Raw genomic sequence first — 21560 nt, forward strand, 5'->3', positions numbered from 1 at the left:
TATGCAATATTTGAAATATTATTATATATATAATACTGAACAAAAAACATGTATTTATGTACTTCCATAATTTTGATTTACAGACAGAAGACAATCGAACACCCTAAACTACAGCCAAAACTACGACCAGATTGTCAGTTACATATATTTGTCTGTGTCCATTCTTCAAGCTTGTAGGGGATTCTTATGTTAGATGGCTGACAACTTAAGTCATAACACTAATGCAGGGATCAATTTGTCGACATGAAAATAAACAAAACATTATAAACATGACTGTCTTTTTTAAGCATCACTGTGAAAGGTCCATTACACACAATTATAAATGGTTTTAGTTTTTGAATATTTTGTATACATGATTACATGTGCTTAAGTATTTGGATGTTATATCAAGCACCATGCATTGCTGCATCAGCGCAAACATTAATTTCTGAAGGACACATTCTTGATTTGTTCTGATTTTCTGCAATAATGAAGACTTTTTTTATTTCACACATCAGCTGATTTAATATTCTGACTGCAGAATAAAGATATCAGCCCATTAAAAGTGATTCAGTGTAACAAATGAAATGTCCAGATATTGTGGTGTGTTTTTTAATGCATATCTTTTAATGCAAATAGCTAGAAGTTAAAAATATAAGTACATTTTGAATCTTAATATTATATAGAATTTCCTCAATCATATCAATTACAGTGGGGATGCAGAATTTTTCATAAAGGGGGAGGGGGGCTGACTGACCTAAGGGGGGCCCACTCAAGTCATACTTAAGGGATTCCCTTTATAATCAACCAAATTTTTCCCATGAAAGGGGGAGCCCATGCAGGCCCCCTTGATCTGCCTATGAATTCCTGATGAAAGATTTCCTCTTAAAACTGGCCTAATTGCAAACTTTAAAGTTTGTTGAAATAAATGCTAATGCTGCCTTAGTCTTGCTTCTCTGAATTTGTTGTCAAAACAAAAAAAAAAGCATACCAATGAGTGCACATACTTTTTGACACCTACCACTGATCTTGATTTACCCTCAAACGGTAAATAAATCAATTACAGTTAATTAATGACTTAGTAAATTAGTTGAATGGAGAGAAAGTGTTTCCCCAAGGAGAGAATTTTACCTGACATGATAGCTCAAGGTTTTCTACTTCTATTTTTAGATACAGTAAAATAGAACTTCAAAGCAGTTTAAAGGTTGCAAATGATTTTTCTCAAAAACAATTTAATTATTGATATCCAGTTTAAAACAAAACATATAGCAAAGTTTTAGATATGTATACTATAAAGGAATAAACACATTAGATTCAAAGCCATAATACTCTCATTAGAAATTCATATTTTATTGTACGCAAATGATTTCTATGATTTTATTTATCAATTTCCATCAAAATATGTCTCAGAATCCTTTGAAATAAACTGACTTGATTTATCAGGATTTATCTTTCTGACTTGATTTTATATAAGTCCTTACAAAATCTCACTAGTAGAGAGACAACATTCTGTCTCAAACTTAATTTTAAAGTGTCTGGGCATCTAATTTACATTTAACCATGACCTAGTTTGACCTGATGTCTAAGTCATTTTTTATCACTAATGAAGCTATTGTTATTTTGTATGAAGTTAGCCTGGTTGTACTTTTACATCATTCAATCACTCTTAGATCTCTTATGTTGTATAAAAATGTACTGGCATACACTATACCATAAAATTAACTAGACATCATTGAGATGGGAGCCCTCCCTGTAGGCCTCACTATGAATAATGTGTGGTAATTTTTTTTTGTCATTACCATAGAATATGGGGTTATCAAATTAAACCAAAGTATTTGACCTTGACCTAGTAAGTTTTACATACATTATGACACACACTCTGGTGTTGGTAAATATATATACATGTGAAGTATAAAGTTTGAAATCATAACGGTTCTCAAGATATAGAGTTGACACAACTTAATTAAGGACGGACCGACAGACGAACGAACAGATCGATCACTATAGGGTGACCTGCCATTTGGCAGATCCCTAATAAAATGTGCAAGAGAGCTCACTTCCATTTGCTTTCTCTGTTTACAACTCCACAAATGTACATTATAGCTAGAAAATGTGTTCTTTAAACCAGTTATGAAATTGCATAGGTAGGTTTAGAGTGTCACAAAATAGTTAGTCCTTTGTAACATTGGCTAGAGGTATAGGGGAAGGATTGAGATCTCATAAACATGTTTAAACCCACCGCATTTTTGCACCTGTCCCAAGTCAGAAGCCTTTGTTAGTCTTGTATTATTTTTACTTTTAGTTTCTTGTATATAATTTGGAGTTTAGTATGATATCCATTATCACTGTATTAGTATATATATTAGTTTAGGGGCTAGCTAGAGGATACCTCCGGGTGTGGGAATTTCTCGCTGCGTTGAAGACCTATCGGTGACCTTCTTTTGACACATTCTCCATTTCCATTCTCAATTTAAAGTGTTACTGTTATTAAAGCACATTAAGTACATCAAATATCTCAAGACCATGTAGTAAAAGAAATATTGGAACTAACCAATGATGGACTGTCAACTAAGAAAGCCAAATAACTAGACCTACTGGTACTGACTATCATACATCAACAGCCACAAAGCTTTCTGACAAATCCTACTTTAACTTTTCCTTAATCAATGATGCTTGATCTCTGCAATTATCAAAAGCAATTTTGGATAGATAATTATAGTATCTTTCTCCAGACAGTTTAGATAATAGCGCCCTCTAAGTGGTAATTTTTTTAAGTATTAAATGTGGGATTTATTGAAGTGCATACAAAATTACCATCATTAAGTTTGGTCTACCAGCTAACCAGAGAGAATAATTGTAAACAGCTTTCTATGGATCATAAATAATGTTGGTTCTATTTTAGTGAATATTTAATTAAAGATATCACCCCCACAATTAGAAGGCTTTTAATTAATGTTACACGTTTACTTGTATAACATTGAGCATGAAGATGTTGTATAAATCAGCTTGCACTAGACTATTCCACTGGTTTATGTGTGGAATCTTCAATAAACCATATAAATTTATTTCATTCTTTATACCTATATCTACCATTAGAAATGATTAGCACTTGTTCTCATGATATATAGTTAAGATTATTTGGAGGTTAGTAATTGATTGATGTTTTCTTCAAGGAATAAGTATAAAGTTATACAGATTGATTGATTGTTGGTATTTTTAAATGACACTTCAAGTATATTTGGCTATCTCATGATGGCTAGCTATAATTAGTGGAGGTAAGAGTGATAACAAGAGAGAACCGAATAATCCACCTTCTGCTAGAAGACTGCAGGCCTAGTTAATTAAGATTGGAGATGAAAGGACCTTGCCATGAGCAAGTAATGAAACTCAAAACTTGTGCAGTGTTAAAGGCGCACTAGCTACAAGATGTATAAAAATCTAAAGTGTGATTTGTTTTTGTTCAATCAATACTAGAACTGAAATAGTGAAATAATAATTCGCTTTTAGCAGCCAAAATGGTCCAATTTTGTCAAATTAAGCTAAATAATATTGATAATGAATTATTCACTTGCAAGTGAATAAGTCAACCTCATTAATCCATATTCATGTGAACTTCAATTTAACCCCACAACTGGAGATGGATAACACATGCTTATGCTTTGTACGTGTACTGTTTATTTAAAGGAAAGGAATGTCAACATTTAAAGTGAAACAAACGTAAATCATTTGATGACTGATTCAATCCACTAAAATACTTTCTTTTACATGTAAAAACGACGAGAAACATATATTTTTAATCTATAAAATCAAAAAAAACAGACCTATAAAAATCCAACTGTGCGTGTTGGCTTAATCTATTTATATCTAATCATTAGTATATTTATGTTTACATCGCTTATATGGTCATCTGAGGTCAACTCAATATTCAATTAGATGGAGTCTAGACTAAAATACACACAAAACAAAATTACGTATTATTGACCCTATGCTCTGTAAACTGTTCAATTCACACTTTTGATGGTTTGGATAAATGTTTACAGTTTTATAAATAAAATATAAGAATTTGAGTCAAATTGGTGACCATGAATTTGACAGCTAGTGCCCCATTATCTACCCAGCTACTGTGGATTCATTTATTTTCGTGGGTGCCAATTTTCATGGATTATGGAAAACTTGCAAGTTCAAGGATATTTAATTTCGTGGAAATCTACATACAAGCCTATAGAAAATTGGTTATTATTTGAACATTTAATTTCTTGGTTTGCCAGTACCCACGAAAGCCACGAAAATTGGTATCCCACGAATAATAATGAATCCACAGTATCAGTTAAAAATTGTCAATAGTAGGTTGATTTTGAAGGTTTTACTTTTGTTTGAAACATCATGAGATAATATTAATCAGTTGTCACTATAAAAATCAAATTGGTCAAAGAACTAGAGGCTCCAAAGAGCCTGTGTCGCTCACCTTGGTCTATGTGAATATTAAACAAAGGACGCAAATGGATTCATGACAAAATTGTGTTTTGGTGATGGTGATGTGTTTGTACATCTTTATTTACTGAACATTCTTGCTGCTTACAATTATTTCTATCTATAATGAACTTGGCCCAGTAGTTTCATTGGAAAATGTTGTTATAAATTGACTATAAAGGACAATAACTCCTTAGGGGGTCAATTGACCATTTTGGTCATGTTGACTAATTTGTTAATCTTACTTTGCTAAACATTTTTGCTGTTTACAGTTTATCTCTATCTATAATAATATTCAAGATAATAACCAAAAACAGCAAAATTTCCCTAAAACTACCAATTCAGGGGCAGCAACCAAGCAACGGGTTGTTGGATTCATCTGAAAATTTCAGGGCTGATAGATCTTGACCTGATTAACAATTTTACCCCATGTCAGATTTGCTCTAATTGCTTTGCTTTTTGAGTTATAAGCCAAAACTGCATTTTACCCCTTTCTTCTATTTTTACCCATGCCGGCCATCTTGGTTGGTTGGCCGGGTCACGCCACACATTTATTAAACTAGACACCCCAAAGATAATTGTGACCAAGTTTGGAATAATTTAGCCCAGTAATTTCAGAGGAGAAGATTTTTGTAAAAGATTCCTAAGATTTACGAAAAATGGCTAAAAATTGACTATAAAGGGCAATAACTCCTACGGACGACAGACGATAAGTGATGAGAAAAGCTGACTTGGCCCTTTTGGCCAGGTGAGCTAAAAATGTGACCAGTTAAACTTGGTGTTAGTCATGAATCTGTTGTCACTATTAAAATGTTCAATGCTTGATCAAAGAATTAACTGTACTGTATATTAGATCATGTTCGTCCATGTCTGTCCAGGTTTCAAGAAAGTTTCAAGTTGAGAGATTTAATCCATCAAATTTTTCTTTGACAATTGTCACTATAAAAAAACATAAAAATCTAAATAAAAATTAAAATGATTTCTTTTTTTAATTTCAAATCAAATTGATAAATATTATAATATGTTTCTCACTTAGAAACAAATTTTAGAATGAAAAGGTTCAATTAAAAGATAACAACCCCACCCACTATTTTCTATGTTGAATCATCAATAAATAATAGGATACTAAAATGAATGCTAAGAAATGTATCTTCCCATTCGAAAATGAGAAAGTATGCAATGTACAACCCTAGATCTTATTGGTATTAGAATATCTCTCTTAAGTGTCTTTTCTTTTACTGGTCTTAATTAACCCATTTCAGGGTGCATGAAAAATTCATTGCATCAGACATATGTACTATAGACTGAACTATTCATTGTGTACTAGGGCAAATTTAGATTTTTAATGGTTGGGGTTATATGTATAGTGCTAAATTTGCACTTATCTAAAAGGACATAAGTTATTAAAAAGTAAAACCAAGAAAATTAAGGAAAATTCAAAACAGAAAGTCCCTAATATTAGAAATTTGTCAACATTGCAGTCTTTTAGTGGATATAGTTGAAATTTATCTACCTCTTAGTTAAGGACATGCGTGTACCAATAATTGTATGGCTCTAAAATATATAACGGAAGGAGGGGTCCTGATCCCGAAATCCTGGGCTTAAAAACACGAAATCCTGAGGTTCCAAACATAACTAAATTTAAATCCCAACATCCCGAAATTCGAAAAAAAAGAATTCCCAGTCATGATAAAGGTACTATCCACTCTCATATATCTCTGCAGTCAATGTCCCAATGCATTAGGATAATGACAATGTGATATAAAATAGGAAACTTGTGGAGTAATGTCCTATGAGATGCACTATCCACCAAAAAATCCAAATACATGGATTTAAGGTGGTACATAATACTACAGGGAGATAACTCAAAAATCAGCTGTACGTTTTAATCTGTTCTGCTATTTTTTGAAATATTAAGCTTCTAAATGTTCAAAAATTATTGTTTGTCAAACTCCTTTATATCCAATGAAATTTTTCAGAAAAAGCTTCTGGTTCCAAGTTTTTTTAAATTTTTTTAAACTTTTTGTTAAAGGGTTAAAGTTAATATTTTGTCAAAATCTTATGAAAATTAAACAAGGCAAATAAATTGAAGTCAAGGTGTTTGGTACCACCTTAATCAACTATGGGTCACAGATCTACAGCTCAGTTTCAACAAGATGGCTATAAAATGGCATGACATCAAGCTATTGTCATCTTTTCCCAGTAACATGACCATCTTTCTGGATTGGAAATCGTAAAACATATATATCTGCTCTATGGTTTGGTTGTCGTCTCTTTGACACTGTTCCCCATTTCCAATCTCAATTTTATAATTAAATAATATAATTATGTTGGTTAACGATTTGATAAACTTCTATATCATATTTAAATGATAAGTTTTAGACTCACATTGGGTTAAGTTTGAAAAGTCATTTAGAAACGGACTGACTCAATTAATTTTAAAAATAAATAAAGAATAGCCGAAATATAGGTCAATATGAGAATCTAGTTACATGCAACACCTGAATGTAGTTGACTTTTTCTTTATAATAAAAAATCAAAGTGCTTGTGATCACTGAAGGGTATAGATTGCTTTCATTAAAATGTATTTTGAGAAACAAATTAAAAAAAATTGAGTTAGAGTTATCTTCCTTTGTTCATGATTGTACATTTGTAGCTAAACTATTTTTATATCAGATTCATACACTATGCAAAAAAAAATATTTTATTGGCAAATATTGTAATTCAAATACACATCATATTGAAACTCAAATATCAAAGTATAACATATCATCAATAAGTTGAATGACATTGCAAAATAGACTGCTTTATAAGGAACTAGATAATGATCACTTCACTGCACTATTTTGTTTGTTCTATCAAAGGTAGTGATAAACCTTGGGAAATATAGATACCATGCCTGTACCATAGGTATATGACAATGTTTCATGCAATCTTTACCCAAAAAATAACCTTTAACAAAATTTAGTCTACCAACCACGAGATCACATCAAGCAAGATAACTTTGTCCTTAATAAATATACTCTTTACTCTACTTTTTTCTAAATATACCAAACATTAAGCATATCAAAAGTTTGAAAATACCTGTACTAAAATACTATTCTAATTAAAAAACTTTACTTGCAATATTGAACCCTGAAATTTACATCAAGCTTAATTGACTTCTGTCAATGAGCATGCGGAAATAAAATATAGTTACTGAATAAAACAAAATATAATTCCTTATAAAGAAGCACTCAAAGCAACCTTCACATGAAATAAAAGGTAATATACATAATCCAAACAATGTTGGTACCATTATAAGCAGATATAAATGATGGTATCAATTATCTAACAAAAGTTGCATATTCATATTAAAGTGTTTATTTTTGCTAAAATAAAATACTTATAAATGGCAAAATCTAAAAAATGGCAACTTTCAAATAGAATCGATAAATAACTTTTAAAAATGTGAGATTGAAATAAAACGGAACCCAACTAAATTTTCATTGCATAACTGTCAGTGTGTTGGAAAGTGAATTTTACCAATCAACTATAATTGAATTAATTGTGGAAGTAAAGGGAAAGATATACATTTGCTGACAAGGTAATTACAGTTCTACTCTGACAGATGATCCCGACATCAGTTAAGCACCGGTTAATAATAGGTTGATTTATGGACGGCTTTACTTTACCGATTCTCTCAAGACCAAATTTGGAGTATCATGATAATGACTTTTGTCTACAAGTGTCTTAATATATCAGTGTTGTGTTGCAGCTCCATACATCAAATCAAAAGTGGAAAAAACAGAACAGGGAAGGAAACAGGGGCGACGTTCCTATAATTCATCATTAATTTCATGATAAATCATCTATCATTCACTTGCTTATTATAGTTAAGGTTACAATTATCAGTTACTCAATCAGGAATTGTTACATAATGTCGAAACAATTGGCATATTGAAAAATAATAAAAACATCATTGGTTATGAATTTATCAATTTTTGTGGAAATTCTTGGTTACTTAGGTTAACAAATTCCAATGTCCTAAGAATTTCAAAATGTTCTTTAGGAATTGATGAAGACTTAAGACTAACTGCAATATCAAATTTTTACGAAAATGCTAATTTTACTCAATCCGCAAAAATTAGTACACACAAAATAAAGGAATTTGTAGTATTTGTCTTTTTTGATGAAAATCTAAATAGACAGCATTTTGCTAAACTTTTGTATCAAATCATCTAATTTTTTTTAACCTATCACATTAAAAAAACCAGACTTAAACAATTTTAAGTCACGATGTGCTTGTATGTCCATCTATGTTTGTTTTTGTTTATATCTGGTGCTATGAATATCCACATTATTCAGAGGACATCTTCAGGTTTTTAAATTAGCATTGGTGTCTAGTCTAAAATATGAATGAAAAGCTGATACAAAAATAATAATGAGTCCATGCATTGCTAATTGCTCCTTTTACTTTTTGTGAATTGGATATACCTATTAGTATGGTATAATCAAATATGAAAATTTGAGTCAAATCAGTGCTTTAATTTTTTTAGTTAATGCTATAATAACATCAGGCGTGGATCCAGAGGGGGGTTCCAGGGGTTGGAATCCCCCCTTTTTTTGGACAATCAATGCATTTGAATGGGGACATGTAATTGGAACCCCTCTTTGTCCTGGGTTAGGACCCCCCCTTTTTTTTAAATGGCTGGATCTGCCCCTGTAACATACATGTAGAACCTGCATTAATCAAAAGCCAAGACTGCACAACCAATGTCTTTGAATTACACAATGTGAAGTTCAATACTTAACCGAGATATTGCAGTACCTTCATATATCAATATAATAATGCTGCTGGGAAAATCACTAATTGACAGGTTTTAATTTTAGATCTCGAATAACTCATTGACAAAACATAAATTTCAATTTATTAAAAGTGTTAAATTCCCATAAATTGGATCCAGTCGGAATAATTTTCAAATCTTTCATTGGAAATGGGGAAATAAATGATAGACGAAAACTTTTAAGTAAGCATGATTTTTTTTTAATTGTGACCTCGAGTCTAAAGTCAACAATTAAAAATATTATAAATTCCTTTGAAACCAGTTCATTCAAAATAAAAAAGGGAGGTAATCCTCATTTTCAATCGACAGTCACACTGCCAATTAATCTCAATCAATGTCTTAATTTTTGACTCAAATTAATTGTCTATTATCCCAGGGTCTTTTATTGCTACAATATTGCTATACTATTGCTGACTATAAAATTCATGGGTTGAACCAGTTTTGCTCATTTTTGAAGACTGTTACTTAACAGTGACCTATAGTTGTTTACACCTTCATCCATACCCATAGCCAGGGGGATTCGGACCCCCCCCCCCCCTTGAAACCGAATAAGCACTGTTTAAGTCAACGTTCTGTTCAAATTGTGACTTTTAAAGTTGAGTTCATGAGTCCAAATAACTCCCCTTGGAAATTCCTGGCTACATGGGCCTGACATGATAGTTGGTCTTTGGTGGAGAGATGTCTCATTGGCAATCAAGCCACTTCTCTTTATTTCTATCTTCTATGTTCAAGATACATGTATTACTAATGAATCCATAACAGAACTTTTTTTAATTCTTTGAGAACACAGACAGCAGCATTCATCATTTATAATGCAGGTTCTTAAGTCATTCCCAAATGACCTTAATGACCTTACATCGAACAAAAACCTGCTGCTGAAATTGTCTTCAAATGAATTGTTTTGTTTCAACTGAAACTAAGCATGTATTGAAACCCTATCCCAGGAGTCTCCTCTGTATAATTCAATATAACATAAGATGCAATTGTCTGTAACTCCATTAAGAAGGGTCCTCAAGTGAACCGCTATAGAAATCTCAAAAGAAATGATATAGTATTAAACAGAAAGTCTGCACTTTACAAAGAAATTAAAGATCTATCCTGTACAAACTCAGTCAAGTTTCACTTTAACACAAACCAAATTTATGACGTGTCTGAATGTCCAGTATAATTATCATGGAGCCTAGACTCTGGAGATATTCTCTGTAAATAGTTTACACTGGTGAACTACCCATGGGATAAACTAAAGTCAATTAATGAACTACAACACTGATGAACCCAAACATATAATCCAGTTTTTATTGTATATTGTAATAATTAAGACATAATTCTGATAATGGCCATATGTCATAAAGAAATTAAAGATTGACTGACTAACTCTATGGTTCATATAGACCATAATTATATTATTATTTTGCTTTATTCTTATATATGCTAATAAGATAGAAATACTCGCAAGTGTTTTTTATGAATGAGTTACTAAGTACATTGGTTGACCAGAGGTCAATCTGTGCAAAAGACATCATTCAGCAATGGTTTCTAATTGTGATGCAATAACATAAGTGTTCTGACATACAAAAATGTACGGGAAAGTCATCAATAGTCCAAGTATTTCAATATAGTAATTTTTATTTGATCTTTGAAAGGTATAATCAGGTTTACTAAAATCTCTTCTTTAATAACATCAATGCAGGGGGATAGGAGGGGTCATGATCCCGAAATCCCAGGATTAAAAACACGAAAATTCTGAAATCCCAGGTTTAAAAACACGAAATCCCGAGGTCCCAAATTCAAATAAAGACATTCCCGGATTCCAATAGGGTCACTCCCAAAATCCCAAGCTTAAAAACACCCGAACCCAGAGTCCCGATAAAGGTTCTATCCCCCCTCATCAATGCAACATTTGATATCCATAAATTTAAAAAATAATTTTTCCAACGTAAAAGAATCAAATTTCCAGAAATGAATTGGTTATTGCTTCCTCATCCCAATTCTTTCATTGATTCGATAGTTATGTCGCTACAATACAACAACATTGTCAACAAACTGACATTTTATTTTAATTCCCAACATGCCTGATAAAATGTGTAAAATAATTTTAATTCCCTGCTGTAAAGTCTGGTATCAATTCAAACACAATAGTTCGTATCAAAAAACCGTTAATGATGACAGAATTATTGTCAAAGCATGTTTACAAAAGTTGTTGAAGACCTGGAATTAGTAATATATTAAGTATTATTTGAGTATATAAAATAGACAAAACTAATGGATACTTACCGTTCTTTATTGTCAAGACAACTGACTATAATATCAGATAGTTCATACTAAGTCCCTCTACAAATATCTGAAAAATAATTGAAGTAAACATTTAAGTCTAAGATGTTATCATTGTCATGCATATTTTTTTTTAGATGTTATTGGCTTTGGACTAAAAACTGTGAGTGCACACAGATCTGTACTTTTTGTTAAAATGGTGATAAATGAATACCCTGCCAAGTCCAGTTCTTGTTTTTATTTCACCTTTATCTGCTTTGTATCAATCTGATGAATTAAGACTATTTTAAACTGATGTTTATAGTTTTTTCTTATGTTTTACTGTTAGTCAGGTTAGGGAGAGGGTTTTGTGCCCACCAACTAGTTAAACCAGCTATATTCTGAACGTGCCTGTCCCAAGACAGCATCCTGTAATTCACTCCCTCACCGAGGTTGTTGTTTTTGCTGTATATCAAATTTGTTTTTCATTCATTGTTTTGACTCAAGAAATTAAGGGATTTTTTTATTACCATAAGAATTTGTTGCTTATTAATATTTTATTTGTTTAGAAGATGAAGTATACCTTTGTTTTTCTTAGTCTTATGTTAAATGCAATATCCTGTTATTCCCTCCATTTCAAAATATACCCCACATCTCATAATATTAATAAAAAATTAAACCAAAATTTAAAGATTGACCACAAAAATATGTACCAGTAGTATTTTACTTTAAAGTGTCAGTGTGTAGGGGTAACTCCCTGAAAAGCTAAAGATGTCAATCTTTACAATTTGCTTAACTTCTTGTGTGTTAAAAATAAATATATCAAAAATAAATTTTGGTGTTGAAATCAATCATTTTGTTTCATTTCTGTTCAATAAATCATTTTGTTGATCAATTTTACTATTTATATTTGAAAACAATCTATAATTTCTGCAACTGGAACTATAATTCATGTCTTGCCTGGGGAATCAACTGGATAATTTGCAATGACATAAGGGATCCATTACTTTTCCATTACAATTTTAACACCTTAGGAATTTCATGACATGTTAAGTTGTGAAAATAGACATTGCAATTCCCCATAAGAACTGCTTTTACACTTAAATCTGCATCAGTTTTACTTTAAACTTTAACCAAAAATTATTTATTTGAATGTAGATTTTAAGTAGCAGTGAACTTTTATTTTTTGGCAAAAGTATTTATGATTTATAATGCTGGATTTTTTTCAACATTTAAATATCTCAAATTTCAGACAAATTTAAAGCTAACAAAAATGTGTACTACCCCTCACTTTACTTTGAGCCTTCACTTTGATTTAATTTAATCACTTTTTCTATATACTAGTAAAATTCTCAAATCCAGTCTTTTTATAGGACATACATTGACCTATAATGGTTTACTTTTTTAAATTGTTATTTGGATGGAGAGTTGTCTCATTGGCACTCACACCACATCTTCCTATATCTATTTTTTGGATCAAACAATGGAATCATGTTTTAGGAACCAGTAGTTTTTGTAAATTAAACATAATATCTTATGAATTTATAAGTATCTCAGCCCTTAGATATAAAAAGTTTAAATCATTTCAAAACTACAAATCAAATCATCAAAACATGTGTGTCTCCAATCCGCAGTTTACTCTATGCTCATTTATCTTTAAATAGTACAATTCAGGCCTAAATTGGTCACTAAGGAAATCTTGTCACAATCTTATTATCTCCAAACATGTTTAGGCCAATTTAGGGTAATATTCTAGCTGAAGTGTTAAAGAAAAGCTATTTTTGAACAAATAGAATTTTTTAAGTTACAAATTTATCTTTCAAATCCATTTAGATTTTTAAAGAATGGACACTTAAATCTCCAAAAGTATAAAGCAATGTTATCATAAAATAATAAGAAGATGTGGTATGGAAAGAAAATATCAGTAGTCAAGGTCCAACTTGTATGAATCATCACAGTGCTAAAAACACTGTTGTCAAATGAGACTGTTTATATCTTTTGCTTATTGGTAAATCATTACTGACACCGCAAACCTGGTGTTGTAAATACTTATGGGTTTTCAAGAGGATAAAGCACCCTTAAAACAAAGTTAATTAAACACCAATAAGTTCCATTGATTGGGAAATAGTAAATATAAACACTGAACAATTTGAAATATCTATTTGCATATTTCATAAAATGACTATGCACACACGCTTCAGCTAAATATATATAACAATTGTGTTTAATTTCTACTAATGATACTTTGAACTAGATGTTTGTTAATTAACTATGAGTATTGGCATCAGTTTTTGTTTATATTTGTTTACGACCGCCTAAGGGAAGATAAGTTATTTTAAATAACAGTGTTTACCCTCTTCAAATAAAAAATCAATTATTAATTAACTATTAATTTATCATTATTAATAAAGAATCAATTATTAATTAATTATTAATTATTAATTTATCATTATTATCTGTTGATGAACAGACTGACAGACAGACAACATTATATCCCACTACACTGTAGGGTGGGCTATAAAAAAAAGGATTAAAAATTATCATTTGTAAACTGACTTTCCATTAGCATTTCCAATAAATAATCTGCTATTTCTGTAGTTTTTGTTTGTTTTTATCATGTATGTTGACTACTAAATCAAGGGAAAAAGTTACCATCAATTCATCAAGTAATTAATTTTTAAAGATTTCTGCATTATCACCTGACTATTTTTACCGATGTCTGTCGTAATCATCCCGCTTAGTTCATTAATTTTCTATATCTGTCAGTCTTTTGCCCAAAGTCTTTTAACAAACTACCCGTGACATTTGATTGGCTGTCACAACTTTCCCTTGTAAAGTCTTTAACAACTATCTACATCCATCCTAAAGTAATCAAAGCCGATGCACGGAATCAATAAGTTAGGATACATGATCAATCAGCAATATGTTTGGTCCCGTCAATTCACTAGAAAGATATATTGATTCCAGCGCCTAAATTCTAAAGAGAAACCAATTCTACGATGTACTTCAACAAACTGTGTTATTGCCATACAAATTGTTAGACTTATTGAATAGAAATTGAACTGTATATAAAGTATGTACAACTTCATCACTTCGTCAAGGAGGAAATTAACCTAATGTAATTGGTTTACGTAATTGTAGCAAACATTTAGTTGTAATTACAACAGCTGTATTAAAGATACCTCATTTAATTTTTTAAATTGTTTATAGAATATCTGTTCAAAATAGTTCATTTAATTTCTATAGAAAGCTGTTTTGTTGTTCTGTTTATGCTATTTATTTTTACGGCTAATTAGATTTGAGGATTCGTTTTTATGGCTAATCAGATATGAGTATTTCTAGAAAGTTACATCACAACAAAGTGAACTTAGTGCTTTTTTGTCATATTAGCTTCTATCATCCCTCTTTACATAAAAGTTGTAGAAGGAATATAGATTTTCGAAATTTAAGCCCTAGATAACTGACATTTTGACAGGCAACAGAGCTTAAACAAATAATAAAGAACCATTAAAGGATCAAGTGGTCACAAATACTCCTGCCAGCAGCTACCATAACAGAGAACTTTTTCTTTAGCTGTCTATGTCATCTTAAAATTGGGGTTAATTTATTTCCGCCAAGCATCTTTTCTCCTTCATTTATATATTAATTAATAAAACAAAATAGAAAAATATATGAAAAACAAATATTTTTTTTTATTAAGCCATATATTAAGTAAAGGCTGCTTTACCAATGATTATCTCCCCCTTATCCAGCATACTCTAATTTAATATGTGAGCAGGATCTGCTTACCCTTCCAGAACACCTGAGATCACCCTTAGTTTCTGGTAGGGTCGCTTTGATCAGTCTTAAATATTAATATTTGTTTAATGTTTTTTCTTATGTACTGTTATTTGTGTTTGGTTTTTTTCATTTTTAGCCATGGCATAGTTAGTTTAATTTTGATTTATGAGTTTGACTGTTCCTCTGGTATCTTTCACCCCTCTTTTAATATGATATTCTTCTTTCTCTTTGGAAACAAAGCCATGTTCTAATTGCAATAGGACATTATACACCTCATTTAAACTTGGTACAAAAGATTGTGACAAATATAATGCCTCCCTAAGTCAAATGGATCATAGAGCATATCATAAAAGAATTATTTATTCAGTAAAATGATGTTAGTTATGACATGAATGGTAATAAGTACTTCTGACAATAAACCAATTGTCCAATTCATTAGCTGCCGAAAATGTTGAAAATATCATATATAGTATTACAACTACATCATTATTTGTCATATATAGGTTGTTTCCAAATATACTATCTAGAGTACTTTGCAATGAAAAGTTGTTGCTATAATTCTCACTTCCATGAATCATTTTATAATGCAATATAGATAAACTGCATAAATACATAAATAATAAGAACATTCGGTCTGAAATATTCATCTAAATGCAAATAAATTAAAAAAATCCTGCCTTTTACAAGAAAAATTTGAAAAAATCTGGCTTTTACTGGTTGAGAAACCTCATGTAACACCCCACAAGTGCTCTCTGAATGTAAATTGCTAGCAGAAACACAACAGCAACAAAAAACAGCAAATAAGATCATTGCTCACAGCAAAGTTAATTCAATTATCTAAAAATAATATAAAATAAGTCAAGGAGCAGAATTCTGTCATGTCTCAAAGGTAAATTAAAATTGTACTTGAATTGTGTCTATCTTTATAGATAGTTATATAACATTATTATGTAATCAAAGCTCTAAGCAAAATAACAAAATCTGAAAATCTTTTTACCATTCTGAAACAACTAAAGGGGCATAACTTTAGATGGATAATTGTACCACCAGAGAAAATCTAATTTGACCTGCAGTTCATGATATCAATTGAAAGGACTTCATATTAACTCCAGAAGAGTAACGTAAATTCAAACTAGCCATTGCAAGCAATATTTTTTACTTTCTTTAATTGGTTTATGATATTAAAAACTCAGCTGTTTCAAAAATATGAGTACTTGAAGTTACTGTCTTATTGACAAACTCAACACAAGCTACTTTTATTCATTATATGTATTATATGGTAAACAAGAATGTGTCCAAAGTACACAGATGCCCCACTCGCTTTACCAATTTCCATGTTCCATGGACCGTAAAATTGGATAAAAATCTAATTTGGCATTAAAATTAGAAAGATCATATCATAAGCAACAAGTGTACTAAGTTTCAAGTTGATTGGCCTTCAGCCTCATCAAAAACTACCTTGACCAAAAACTTTAACCTGAAGCAGGACAAACGGACGCACTGTGAGACGGACGAAAGAACAGACGGACAAACGAACAAAGTGAGGAACGCAGCCACAGACCAGAAAACATAATGCCCCATTACTATCGTAGGTGGGGCATAAAAAGCAAGGACAAGGTCAAGGAATGTGTTGGTTTATTCTAGTAACTCTTTTAAGCAGTAAGAAAGTACAGTTGGCCTAATAGGCCCAATATTAATGACCCTTGTGGCTAATGCAATATAAAAAGTAGAAGAAATTGTCAGAATTCATGTTTGTTGAACTTGCTCATGTTAAGTTAATAAGAAGATATTCTACAGCATGATAAGATCTATTTCATTTACATCAATATCGCTTACATGATCCTGGACTCATCTTTATTTAAAATAATGATGACATTGTCATTTATTCCTCACAGACTCTGACATTATCAGATCATGTTCTATTAGGTCAGTATAAACGTACAAATAGGTTTATACAATATCATAATTTGTATAAGGAAATACTAATTAACTGATATAAAACATGAAAACAATGTTATTAGATATCAATATCTTTTTTTTATTTTGCATTTTTAAAGAGATGTGACATATTATGTTCATGAATTATTTCTGGCCTCATCAGTTTTCAACATTTTTTGGGAAATCTATTGCTTGATTAATTGTATGTAGATTAGCGTCCATCAAGTATAATCATTGATTACTTTTGAGACAGCGAAAATAACTCTTTGAATGTTTAACAAGAGGCTGTCACAACAACAGCAAATCAGATTTATTAATATTTATTTCTGTACTGGCAATATCACAAGAACCATTACTGATGAATGTTGAAAGTGAAAATCGTCAATATCAAATTTGACCTCCATTTTGTCATCAGTATCAACAAATTAAAATTTTAAAAGCTTAGATTGAATGGTTCATGCGTACAAGTTACAACGTGAATGGAAACGCCATTTTACAATATTTCAAAAACCATAACTCCTGAACGGTATAAGTCAAAATCGTCATTATTGAACTTGACCTCTATTTTGCCATCAGTAACAACATATAAAAATTTCAAAAACTTTGGTTGAATGGTTCATGAGAAAATGCACGGACACAACTGGAAACTCCATTTTTCAATCTTTCAAGAACCATAACTCCTGAACAGTAAAAGTCAAAATCGTCATTATTGAACTTGACCTCTATTTTGTCCTCAGTAACAACATATTAAAATTTGGGAAGCTTTGGTAGAACAGTTCATGTGTAAATGCACGAACATGACAGGAAACTCCATTTTTCAATCTTTCAAGAACCAATGTAGTAGTTATAACTCCGGTATAAGTCAAAATCGTCCTTACTAAACTTGACCTCCATTTTGTCATCAGTAACAACATATTAAAATTTGGGAAGCTTTGGTAGAACAGTTCATGCGTAAATGAACATACACGACTGGAAAATCCATTTTTCAATCTTTCAAGAACCATAATTCCTGATTGGTAAAAGTCAAAATCGCCATTATTGAACTTGACCTTCATTTAGTTGTCAGTAACAACATATTAAAATTTTAAAAGCATTTGATTGCTGCCCACCCGACTGACCACCCGGCCGACAGACTGCCCGGCCGCCTGGCCGCCCGCCGTACATCCCCAAATCAATAACCGACATATTTGTCCCAAAAATCCGGGTAAAAATGTGATTGAAACTCCTAACAATCAAACAAATTTGTCTGCATGTATAAAAAAGAAGATATGGTACGATTGCCAATGAGACAACTCTCCACAAGAGACCAAATGACACAGAAATCAACAACTATAGGTCACTAGCTGTACAGTCTTCAACAATGAACAAAGCCCAACCTGATTTAACAGGATGAATTTGAATTAAAATGGTGTTGTTTCACCAGATCAAAGTAACAATATCAGTAGAAATCAAGAAAGCTAAATGTCAAAATTGACTTCTGATCAATGAAGAACTGAGATTACTTGAACCCCATGTTGATAAAAATATAAAATATATGTAATGAAAAGTGTAATTTGCTTAATATCCAATGGTAAACATTTCTTTCTGGCAAGAACAAATGTATCAATGCATCAAATTAGGTTCTTCAATTAGTGTGGACAAGGTTGGTCATGAAATTTGAAGTGGCGCTGGAAATTAAGAGTAAAAGAAGTTACATCTTGCAAGAGTGCACCTAAGGACTCTCAAAGTTACAGATGAACAATGAATTGTCTGACCAGAAGACACAATGCCTCAGACTAATCTAACCAGGGAATAAAAATCCATTCAAAATTTTTGTTCAGTTTGTCAAACTGTAACCAGATGCTCCGCAGGGCGTAGCTTTATACGACCGCAGAGGTTGAACCCTGAACGGTTGGGGCAAGTATGGACACAACATTCAAGCTGGATTCCGCTCTAAATTTGGATTGTGATTAAATAGTTGACACAGCATAGGTTTCTGACACAGAATGAATGTATTCAAATGAACTTAAAATTTTTGTTTTCTCTTAGAGCAATTCACTATGCTGTTGAATATTAATCCTCTCAAAAAAATGTTTGAAGAAATTTTCTTTTTATTTATGAAATTTCAAATGAGAAAAATGTTTTAATCACATCCCCCTTTCCCTTATTCCAAAACTAATTTCAATTAAAATATTCTAATGGAGTTTGCAACAATTACTACTCATTTAAATACATCATAAAATATTAAGATGTAAAAAAACTGCTTGTTATCACTGAATGGTAAAGATTATTTAAATTTATCAGTTGGTAGTAAAAAGTGAATATACATTGTATATTGTATATAACAAAGATTTAAGTTGATTCTGGACAAAGAAAGATAACTCCAATTAAAAAAAATTCTTACAGATATTTCTTGCTTACTATACTGGACAAAGAAAGATAACTCTTAATTAAAAAAAAATTTGCTATTTCACAATATTGTGAAATTAGATATTTCTTGCCATTGCACAATACTGTGCAATTGAAAAGACTTGCTATTGCACAATACTTAATATAATAATTTTAGATCCTAATTTGGACCAACTTGAAAACTGGCCCATAATCAAAAATCTAAGTACATGTTTATATTCAGCATATCAAAGAGGCCCAAGAATTTAATTTTTGTTAAAATCAAACTTAGTTTAATTTTGGACCCTTTGCACTTTAATTTAGACCAATTTTAAAACTGGACCAAAAATTAAGAATCTACATACACAGTTAGATTTGGCATATCAAAGAACCCCAATTATTCAATTTTTGATGAAATCAAACAATGTTTAATTTTAGACCTCGATTTGGGCCAACTTGAAAACTGGGCCAATAATCAAAAATCTAAGTACATTTTTAGATTCAGCATATCAAAGAACCCAAAGGTTTCAATTTTTGTTAAAATCAAACTAAGTTTAATTTTGGACCCTTTGGACCTTAATGTAGACCAATTTGAAAACGGGACCAAAAATTAAGAATCTACATACACAGTTAGATTTGGCATATTAAAGAACCCCAATTATTCAATTTTGATGAAATCAAACAAAATTTAATTTTGGACCCTTTGGGCCCCTTTTTCCTTAACTGTTGGGACCAAAACTCCCAAAATCAATACCAACCTTCCTTTAATAGTCATAAACCTTGTGTTTAAATTTCATAGATTTCTATTTACTTATACTAACGCTATGGTGCGAAAACCAAGAAAAATGCTTATTTGGGTCCCTTTTTGGCCCCTAATTCCTAAACTGTTGGGACCGAAACTCCCAAAATCAATACCAACCTTCCTTTTGTGGTCATAAACATATAACAAGATGGTATTTTGCTATAAGTTTATTAACGTTGCCTAGACCGATGTGTCCAATACAATAAAATACACAAATATATATACCGAATATAAACAGCGTCAAGGTTTCTATTAACTTGACCATTATAGTTTTAATTCTAAAGATACAGGGATGAATATCTATTAAGTTGACTCTAATTGACATGTTTTGACCAACCTGGAAATTGATGTTCGAAGAATACACGTATGTCCAGTGTTATAACTAATTGTTATTGCTACATGTCACCACCTGGTCTGCATGTAAACATGTTATATGCAACCCAGCGGTCAACTGAACAACCTTTTACAAGGTCATGATTTACTTAATAGATATTCCCCTGTATTTATTTTATTCAATTTAATAAACATTTTAAGAATATATAATCATCAATATAAATATAAATATATTTTATATATATTTATATATATATTTTTAGCCTATCATATTGTCACATTCCTCCCTTTCTTAAGAAATATAATTTATATTTTAGTTAAAATCGGTGACAATATGAATGCTTGCAAATTTCCCTAAAAACAACAAAAATATTCATAAATAAAATCATTTCAAAAGTTCAACAACATCTAAATGTTCAGCAATGTATAGTTCATACAATTCTTGTGTGAATAACTAAGTTCGTAACATCAAATATCGGAACTTCTTATTTCTAGAATAAGGCGCAACCATCAACTACGGACCGTCTTCATAACCCCGACTCCAGTGAACTGCTCCTCTGATCGTCGTTGTCAACTCCAACAATCCATCTGTTTATCTGCAACGCCAATTCCCGTCATTTAGAAGTTCTGCAATTATTCCAACTTCATGTGATCCACCATCCGTACTTCATGTGATCCACCATCCGACCTTCATGTGATCCACCATCCGTACTTCATGTGATCCACCATCCGTTCTCCATGTGATCCACCATCCGTACTTCATATGATCCACCATCCGTCCTTCATGTGATCCACCATCCGTACTTCATGTGATC

The 21560-nt window shown here is 31.4% G+C and overlaps 1 protein-coding gene across 1 annotated transcript in view; it reads right to left on the bottom strand.

Moving 5' to 3' along the window:
* The window catches only part of LOC134721420 (neuronal calcium sensor 2-like), a 113021-nt gene that overhangs the window by 75663 nt on the left and 15798 nt on the right, over nucleotides 1-21560 (bottom strand). Inside the window, exon 2 of the mRNA XM_063584418.1 lies at nucleotides 11550-11616. The gene's annotated coding sequence lies outside the window, so the exon portion shown is untranslated. The remainder of the gene's footprint in view (nucleotides 1-11549; nucleotides 11617-21560) is intronic.

Source organism: Mytilus trossulus, chromosome 1, assembly GCF_036588685.1.
Source record: "Mytilus trossulus isolate FHL-02 chromosome 1, PNRI_Mtr1.1.1.hap1, whole genome shotgun sequence".
NCBI classification, from domain to species: Eukaryota; Metazoa; Mollusca; class Bivalvia; order Mytilida; family Mytilidae; genus Mytilus; species Mytilus trossulus.